Source organism: Oryctolagus cuniculus, chromosome 14, assembly GCF_051225735.1.
Source record: "Oryctolagus cuniculus isolate XC-2025 breed Fujian yellow rabbit chromosome 14, ASM5122573v1, whole genome shotgun sequence".
Lineage (NCBI taxonomy): Eukaryota > Metazoa > Chordata > Mammalia > Lagomorpha > Leporidae > Oryctolagus > Oryctolagus cuniculus.
In genome coordinates this window covers 77,583,432-77,593,446 of record NC_142880.1, presented here as the reverse complement: position 1 = coordinate 77,593,446, position 10,015 = coordinate 77,583,432, and the positions used below count along the sequence as shown (strand labels likewise).

At 48.6% G+C, this 10,015-nt stretch overlaps 1 pseudogene; it reads right to left on the bottom strand.

Moving 5' to 3' along the window:
* Positions 1-9,134: 9,134 nt before the first annotated feature.
* On the bottom strand, positions 9,135-9,454 carry LOC100349500 (jupiter microtubule associated homolog 1 pseudogene; annotated as a pseudogene).
* Between the last annotated feature and the right edge of the window lie 561 nt (positions 9,455-10,015).

Genomic DNA, 10,015 nt, shown 5'->3' with positions numbered 1-10,015 from the left:
ATCACAAAAGGCAAATACTGTATGATTCTACATACATGAGATATGATATCTATAGCTCCCAATTTATGGACAGAAAGCGTATCCGTGGCTGCCAGGGGCTAGGGAAGGGGCAAATGGGGAGTTATTGTTGGATTTGTAGAGAATTTCAATTTTGCAAGATGAAAAGAATTTTGGAGATTTGTTGCACAGCAACGAGAATGTAACTAACACTATTAGCACTTAAAATGGTTAAGATGATAGATTTGGGGGCTGCTGTTGGGGAGCACCAAGTTAAGCCACCATCTGCAACACTGGCATCTATGTGGGTGCCATTTTATGCCCCAGCTGCTCCACTTCCAATGCAGCTCCTTGCTAATGTGTCTGGGAAGGCAGTGGAACATGGCCAAAGTCCTTTAGTGCATGCACCCATGTGAAAGATCTGGTTGGAGTGCCAGGATCATTGCTTCAGCCTGGCCCAGCCCCAGCAGTTGCAGCCATCTGGGGAATGAACCAGGAGATGGAAGATCTCTCTCTGTCCCTTTCTATAACTCTGCCTTTCAAATAAATTTTTTTTTTTTTTTTTTTTTTTTTTTTTTTTTTTTTTTTTACAAAAAGAAATCCACGTGGTCTCACTGGGTTAACATTAAGGTGTTCATCAGGACCGCATTCCCTCTGGAGGACCCAGGGAGGGATCCATTTCCTTGCTTTTTCCAGCTTCTAGAGGCCACCTGCATTCCTTGGCTCAGGGCCCTTGCCATCATCTTCAACGCCAGAAAATGCTAACCTAGTATTTCCACATAGCATCACCCTGACACTGCCACCTCTCTCTCTCTCTCCCATGGTTAAGGATCCTGTGATTACACTGGGTCCATCCATATAATCTAAGGCAATCCCTCTGTTTATGTCAGCTGATTAGCAACCTTAATTCCATCTGCTGTATTTAAGTCCTGCTGTCCATGGTATAGCATAATAACGTCACCTGGAACAATGCCTGAATTTCATTTCCCTTCCCTTCCCTTCCCTTCCCTTCCCTTCCCTTCCCTTCCCTTCCCTTCCCTTCCCTTCCCTTCCCTTCCCTTCCCTTCCCTTCCCTTCCCTTCCCTTCCCTTCCCTTCCCTCCCCTTCCCTTCCCTTCCCTTCCCCTCCCCTCCCCTCTTCTCTTCCCTTCCCTTTATTTTCTCTCTCTCTTTCCTTCCTTCCTTCCTTCTTCCTTTTTCTTTCTTTCTTTCTTTCTTTCTTTCTTTCTTTCTTTCTTTCTTTCTTTCTCTCTCTCTCTCTCTCTTTCTTCTCTCTCTCTCTCTCTCTCTTTCTTTCTTTCTTTCTTTCTTTTTTCTAAGATTTATGCACTTATTGAAAAGAAGAAAGAGAAAGAGGGAAAACTTCCATTCACTGGTTCACTCCCTAAATGGCTGCAGCAGCCAGGTCTAGCCTAAGCTGAAGGCAGGGGATTGTTATTCCCTAGGCCAACTGGTTTATTTATTTATTTATTTAAAGATTTATTTATTTATTTAAAGTCAGAGTTACAAAGGGATATGGAGAGAGAGAAAGATCTTCCATTCGTTGGGTCACTCCTTAGCCGCAATGGCCAGAGCTGGGCCAGGCCAAAGTCACGAACCAGGAGCTTCATCAATGTCTTCTACATGGGTACAGGGGCCCAAACACTTGAGCCATCTTCTGTTGCTTTTCCCAGGCCAGTAGCAGGGAGCTGAATCAGAAGTGGAGCAGTCAGGACTTGAACTGGTACCCATTTGGGATTGCCAGCACTGCAGACAGCAGCTTAACCCACTGCACCACTATGCCAGCTTCCCAGGCCAACTGGTTTAAATCAGTGAAATCCAACATGGCTACCACTGTGCCATCAAACCTCAGCACAATCTCCTATTGTGCTAAGAATCACTCCCTCTGGTGCCTTGACAGTTGGCAATCATCATGACAAGCATCAGAAGACACTATAAAAGGACAAAAACAAGGCAGCGCCTCAATTCTGAGAATTATGCCACCTTTTCCAAGAAAACCCATGAATACTCTTTCCAGTTAACACATTCCTCTCCGTCATTCTTGTACTGCATCTCCTCAGCTCCCAACAGGCTAAGAAGCTGATTTGCAGGGCTGGCACTGTGGCACAGTGGGGTTAGCCTCCCTTTGTGATACTGCCATCCCATATCACAGTACCAGTTCGAGTCCTGCTGTTCCACTTTTGATCTACTCCCTGCTAATGCACTTGGGAAAGCAGAAGCAGACGGTCAAAGTACTTGAGTCCCAGCCACTCACATGGGAAACTGGATGGAATTCCAGGCTCTTGGCTTTGGCCTGGCCCAGCCTTTAGTGTTGTGACTATTTGGGGAATGAACCAGCAGGTAGATCTCTCTGTGTCCCTGTCTCTATCTTTCTTTCTGTATCTTCCTCTCTCTCTTTGCCAGATGAGTAAGTGAATAGAAGTTGATTTGCGAGCTGGACTCCTGCTTCTCCATCCCTTGGTCACTGAATAAGGCTTGTGCTGTTGATGCTCAGCTTCAGTTTTTTATTTTATTTTATTTTACTTTTATTTTTTGACAGGCAGAGTGGACAGTGAGAGAGAGAGAGACAGAGACAGAGACAGAGAGAAAGGTCTTCCTTTTGCCGTTGATTCACCCTCCAATGGCCGCTGCGGCTGGCGCGCTGTGGCTGGTGCACCGCGCTGATCCAAAGGCAGAAGCCAGGTGCTTCTCCTGGTCTCCCATGGGGTGCAGGGCCCAAGCACCTGGGCCATCCTCCACTGCCTTCCTGGGCCACAGCAGAGAGCTGGCCTGGAAGAGGGGCAACTGGGACAGAATCTGGCGCCCCGACCGGGACTAGAACCCGGTGTGCCGGCGCCGCAAGGCGGAGGATTAGCCTAGTGAGCTGCGGCGCCGGCCTTGCTTCAGTTTTGCTACTGGCTTCGTGACACGGAATGGACAGAGGACCCAACTTTAGGGTGCCTTATGTCCCTCCAAAGAAAAGGAGGACAGAATAAAAAAATGAATTTTGTCTTCCTCCTTGGCTCCTGTCATGGAACTCCTGGAATCTGGAATTGCCTGAGTGATAGGCAGTCCCTTCTGACACTTGAGTTTATGCCAGTGAGGTGACTTACAGAAGGGCCCCGAGACAGCCTCAGGATGGGGTTGCTGGCCAGAAAGACCGCATGGCTGCAGGGTTGGAACTTGCAGCCCCACCCACCGGGTTTCCGGGAGGGAAAAGGGGGCTGGAAGCTGAGCTCTATAAACATTGTTGAACGAAAGGATTCAGAGAGATTCCCAGGTGGGGAACACAAGGAATTGCTGGGAGGGTGGCATGCTTGGAGAGGACATGAGCCCCTATCCCACACCCCCCACCCCCACCTGGCCCAGCACACCTGCCCATCTGGCTGCTCCTGAGCCCCAGATCTATTTAAAAAAACTGATAAACAAAGGTAACAGGTTTTCCTGGGTTCTGTGAGCTGTTCTAGCAGATTAGGGAACACAAGGAAGGCGTCGTGGGAGGCCTCACAGTTACCGCTGTTCTGTTGGAACCACCTGTGATACAGGACTTGCTAGTGGAGTCTGAGGCTCAGGCATTCCTGGAGGACTGAGGTCTAAGCAGTTAGTGTGAAAACTGAATTGAAATGTTTGCTCCCAGCTGGTGATAGGGGACTGGTTGGTGTGAGAAAACACCCGGCATAGATATAACCCAACATACTTATAGGTTCTGGGGCTAGGATATGGCTATCTTTGTCTTCCTAGGGACTTAGGCTGTTACTGGCCTTCATATCTGAGCACCAAAGAGGGCACACTCACTGACCCCAGAGAGGATCTGTACAGTACAGATAGGTGTGTCTTTAATAGATATTTGTCTTTCTTTTTATAGCTTTTTGATAGTAAATATTAAAACAACCCTTGTTCTAATTCCACATTCACCCAATTAACTTCTTCTTTTTTTAAAGATTTATTTTATTTATTTGAAAGACAGAGTTACAGAGAGAGGTAGAGACAGAGAGAGAGGTCTTCCATCCACTGGTTCACTCCCCAGGTGGCTGCAACAGCTGGAGCTGTGCCAATCCAAAGCCAGGAGGCAGGAGCTTCTTCTAGGTCTCCCACATGGGTGCATGGGCCCAAGGACTTGGGCCATCTTCTACTGCTTTCCCAGGCCATAGCAGAGAGCTGGATCGGAAGAGGAGCAGCCAGGACTAGAACTGGCGTCCATATGGGATGCTGGCACTTCAGGCCAGGTTTCTTTCTTTCTTTCTTTCTTTCTTTCTTTCTTTCTTTCTTTCTTTCTTTCTTTCTTTCTTTCTTTCTTTCTTCCTTTCTTCCTTTCTTCCTTTCTTCCTTTCTTCCTTTCTTCCTTTCTTCCTTTCTTCCTTTCTTCCTTTCTTCCTTTCTCTCTTTCTCTCTTTCTCTCTTTCTCTCTTTCTCTCTTTCTCTCTTTCTCTCTTTCTCTCTTTCTCTCTCTCTCTCTCTCTCTCTTTCTTTCTTTCTTTCTTTCTTTCTTTCTTTTAAAGGTTTATTTCATTTATTTGAAGGGCAGAGAGAAAAAGGGAGATATATATATAGAGAGATCTTCCACCTGCTGATTCACTCCCCAATTGACTATAACAGCTAGGGCTGGACCAGGCTGAAGCCAGGAGCCAGGAATTCCTTCCTAGTCTCTCACATGGGTGGCAGGGGCCCAAATATTTGGGCAACCTTGCACTGCCTTCACAGGTGCATCAGCAGGGAGCAGCATCAGAAGCAGAGCAGCTGGGACTTGAACCAATGCTCCAATATGGAATGCCAGCATTGCAGGTGGAGGCTTAACCTGCTACATCCCACCCATCCTGCCACATTAACTTCTGGTTTATGCATGTACTCATTTGTTCAAGCATGCTCTGACCAGGCAATGTTAATGACTTCTCCATTTGGCAGTTTATTTCTCATCATAAAGGCACCTCTTGGGATGTTACCTTCAGCCTTTTGTACATTTCATGGGTAGATCAAAAAAGGTGGCGTTTTTGATCCTGAGGAATGCAGCAAAGTTCTGTCATTTTGTGTGGCAGTATCTTTCCATCTCACTGCACGTTTCTTTTCTTTTTTCTTTTTCTTTTTATTTTTTACCAGGCAGAGTTAGACAGTGAGAGAGAGAGAGAGAGAGAAAGAGAGAGAGTTATAGACAGTGAGAGAGAGAGAGAAAAGTCTTCCTTCCACTGGTTCACTCCCCCAATGGCTGCCACAGCCTTTGCTGCACCAATCTGAAGCCAGGAGCTGGACACCTCCTGGTCTCCCATGAGGGTGTTGGGACCCAAGCACTTGGGCCATCCTCCTCTGCCCTCCTAGGCCACAGCAGAGAGCTGGACTGCAAGAGGAGCAACCGGGACTAGAACCTGGGGTGCCAGCATCGCAGGCGGAGGATTAGCCAAGTGAGCCATGGCGCCTGCCCTCACTGCACATTTCTTACAAGCAAAGGCAGGATCTCTCAGTCACAAATGCAAGCAAACTTGAGTCACAACCTTCATACAAAGAGGACCCCAAAGTTAAAGAAGGAGACGCCGGCCCATCACAGTATGAATGCTAGAACATAAGGCTTTGGAGGCCCAGGAGGTCTCACTGGAAGGAGCCATAATCTCCAGAACAAGGGAACCCTTCACCGGCATAACACATGGTGACTGCAAAGGCTGCCCAGGCCCTCTGGAACACGTGCCTTCAGAGGGAACAGGCTAGATGACAATGCTGTCATCAAGTTTCTCTTGACCACAGACAAACATGGGGAGCAACAGCATACTAGTTCTCACTGTACACACCCAGGCCCACAGCCATAGATGAATCAATCATTGGGACAGCTGCATGACACTGGCATGGCTGAGGTCAACCCTGGTCAGGCCCAGCAGAGATAAGAAGGTGTATTTTGGACTGGCCCTGGCATGGCAGTGATTTTAAGGTGTAAAATTGGGATCAGCTCAACTAACAAAAATTGGGATCATCTAAGCCAAATTCAGTTCTAGACATTTTCATCAGCCAAAAAAAAAAAAAAAAAACAAAACAAAACAAAAAAAACACGGGGGCAGAGTGCATTATGAGTAGAAATAGCTATTTCTCACAAAACAAGTATGTCCAAACTCTCATATGTCAGCTGGCAATATTTTGAGATATTACTTTCCAGTTCCCCTGCTGTGTTTTCTTTTTGCTCTTCCTTTACCGAAGCAGGTAGCTGGTTCTTTGCTCCTGTAACACTGCAAAAATAGAAACCAGCCAGGCATCCTGTCTTTATACCCAAATGCCCAGCCAATCCCCCAGGAGAATGGAGAGGTTTCTGGAGGAGGTAGGATGGAGTGGGTGTGCAGGACAAGGGGCTTGGATGAAGCATTTGAGAGCAGGAGGTCCTTCCTTGAGTTTGTGGAGAGACCTCCCAGGCTGCAGGGCAGAGAGAGAAAATCTGAGGCTTTGAGTGGGAGAGCTCCCTGATGCTCCCAGCCAATACCCAGAGGATGCAGTGAAGTTTCCAAGAGGAATGACTGCATGGCCCTAGTAGGGTAGGCATTGCAAACCCAGGTCCCTACCTGGCCAAGCAGGTAACTACTAGACAAGACTCTTAAGGGCAAAACCACTACTTAGTTCTAACTGAATATCACCACTTGAGAATGCAGATCAAATTTACCATATCTCTCAGTTAACACACACACACACACACACACTAAATCTGAATGTTGTGGGTCAAATCTCTGTATTTTTACATGTTGCAATGAATTGAATGTCTGGTCCACTGTGTGGACCAAAACAACATCTGCAGGCTGCAACCAGCCCACAACTGCTAGAGTAAGACTCAGCAGACCATCAAGGAGTCCCAAGTCCTCAATGTGACATGGGCCACACAGGGCTGTTGGACTGGAAGGACAGGTATGGGGGCTAGCTCCATGATAGTCTGTGTGCACAGATGGCCAACGACCAGAGAACTCCAGCTCTCCCACACTGCTCTGCACCCCCCTTTGATGCACACCCCCACGTGGGACCCAAAGTTGGACTGAAGCTCATTTCCTATCAGTTCAGCAGGAATAGAGCTTGAGTGAAACACTAAAATCACTTAGAAAAAATAGTGGGTGGTGACTTAAAAAAATCTTTTTATTTGAGAGAGAGAAACAGATGGAGACGCCAGCCGCTGGTTCACTCCCTAAATGCACACAGTGGCCCCCAGTGGGGGCCGATGCCAGGAACCGGGAACCCAATCTAAGACTTCCACAGGGATGGCAGGAACCCAGTTACTTGAGCCACACCACTGCCTCCCAGAGTCTGCATTAGCAGGAAGCTGGAATTAGGAACTTAACCTGGGAATCAAATCCAGGTAGTCCGTCGCGGGATACAGGTGTCCAAAGTGGTGAGGTTGCCTCATTTGGCCATGAGTTTAGGTACTGAAATTCATGCATTTTTTTTAAAGATTTATTTATTTATTGGAAAGGCAGAGTTACAGAGAGGCAGAGGAGAGAGGTCTTCCATCCGCTGGTTCACTCCCCAAATGGCTACAACAGCCGGAGCTTCATTGATCCGAAGCCAGGAGCCAGGAAATTCTTCCAGATCTCCAACGCGGGCACAGGCGCCCAAGAACTTGGGTCATCTTCCATTGCTTTCCCAGGCCATAGCAGAGAGCTGGATTGGAAGTGGAGCAGCCTGGTCTTGAATTGGCGCCATATGGGATGTTGGCACTGCAGGTGGCAGTTTTACCCACTGTGCCGCAGTGCCAGCCCTGATGTGTATTATACAGTTAAAGTATCCAAAATTTCCATTGTAAGGCTCATGTTCTGTCTTAAGATCATGTCCCTGCTGTACTTACCCATACTCATTACTCTGTTCTTTGCTGACAAGGCCAAAAGGCCAGACTGTAATTTATTCCTTTTAGGCATCCTCATATTCCTCTTGTGGGTTTGTTTACTCTCTTTCCTCCTTGGAAACACCCTTCCCAGGCTTCATTTCTGTCTACAAAATCCCATCACCTTTTGAAGAAGCCCAGGTCAAAGCCACTATTCTTTTTTTTTTTCCCCAAATTGTGGGTATCATTTACTTAAGCCACAGTCCCGGATTGTGACGTACAACACGCACTGTAAGGGTGAGACTTCCGGTTCAAGGTCAGGCAGCAGCATCATGCACCCAGCGTCGAGTTCTTTAGTAAGAACGATGCCCCCTTGGGATCCACCCCTGGGTGGATGAGGCCCTGCTTGTGCGCAGTCGCCTGCCTCGCTCACGTCACCACTTTCCCTTCTGGTCAGTTTGATTGTACAACAGAAGCCTTCTGCTGCCGGCGGCAGTAGGCTTGGCTGTTAGCCAGCTGGTCCAGCTAGTATCTGGCTTCCTTCTGAAGGTAAAAAAAAAGGTAGTTTCTTTGCTTTGCAGGAGCAAGACACGAGGTACAGGCCTGCCTTGTTCCACATGGCATGGTGAGATGCTCCTGGCCGAGGGCACTGTGGGGCTTACAGGAATGGTGGGTGCCAAGGCTCGTCGACCTGTAAAGTGTGTTCAAAATCTCGCTACAAGAGACCCTCTAACACATTAGGAAGCAAAGCATTTGCTCTTAAAAACACAGCACCAAGCATCACAAAGCTTCCCCTCCAATCTACTACTGGAAAACACTCATGCCATGGCCCAGAGACCCTGAGGAGTCAGAAGAGAGAGAGGGAGAGTGAGAGAGAGAACATGTTCCTCAAGAAGAAGAAGAAGAAGAAGAAAAAGGCAGCAATACATAAAGTGCTTTTTAAAAAAAGATTTCTTTCATTTATTTGAAAGACAGAGTTACATAGCGAAGTAGAGCCAGAGAGAGAGAGAGAGAAAGTCCTCCATCCGCTGGTTCACTCCCCAAATGACCACAACAGCCAGAGCTGAGCTGATCTGAAGCCAGGAGCCAGGAGCTTCTTGCAGGTCTCCCACTCGGGTGCAGGGGCCCAAGGACTTGGGCCATCTTCTACTGCTATCCCAGGCCATAGCAGAGAGCTGGATTGGAAGTGGAGCCGCTGGGTCTCGAACCGGCCCCCATATGGGGAGTCAGCACCACAGGCTGCAGCCTTAACCCGCTGCGCCACAGTGCCGGCCCCAGAGCTTCTTTTTTAATGAAACAAATGCAAAAGATGTACAGTCAGTCTCAAGTTGTGCAGTCCACAAGCATGGAGGAAACAAGCAACATGCCAGAGTTGAGGACAGATGGAGTTAACCCAAGATGAGGCTGGACTCGCCATCAGGAGCGTTTCTCCTGGACAGGACCAGGGCCGTGGAGTTGGGGCACAGGCATGGCGGGTACAGACTTCTCTTCACTCTGCCCCAGGCTGGCTTGCAAGTCTGTGTCTGCATTTTCATGAATATCACCTTCTTCCTTCAGATCAAAGAAGTCTCCCGAGCTGGCTTCCGAGGCGTTCCTTCTCCCTAGCCGGATGACTCCGGATCCTCCCTGCCAACACCAGACTTGCAGCTGCAGACTTGGCCCGGGAAGGGGGATTTTCTTCAGGGGTCCCAAAGATGGTAGAGGCCATTTTGTTCTTCCTCACAGGTTGTTCTGTTGGTTCATCGAAACTCAATGAAAAGTTGGATCCAGCAGCTGGAGGACGTAAACCCCTCTGTTCTTGCTGCTGGGGCTGACACCCTTGTGGTGGTGGTGGTGGTCATGGCACCAAGGAGCTGGCGTGGGAGTGGAATGCTGAAAGTGTCGACCCAAGGGGCACAGGGACGCTCCAGACTCCACAGCCGGCCACTGCTGAGAGCGTCCACCACCGAAGCCAATGGCACAGTTGAATTTTGTCCCAAATATGAACCCCTAGGACCGAAGAATGTGACTGGGACCGACGCTGTGGCGTAGTAAGCTGAGCTTCTGCCTGCAGTGCCAGCATCCCATATGGGCACCAGTTCAAGTGCTTGTGCCTCCTCTTCCGATCCAGCTCTCTGCTATGGCCTGGGAAAGCAGTAGAAGATGGCCCAAGTCCGTGGGTCCCTGTGCTCATGTGGGAGACCTGGAAGAAGCTCCTGGCTCCTGGCTTCAGATTGCCCCAGCTCCAGGCATTGTGGCCATTTGGGGAGTGAACCAGAGATGGAGGACC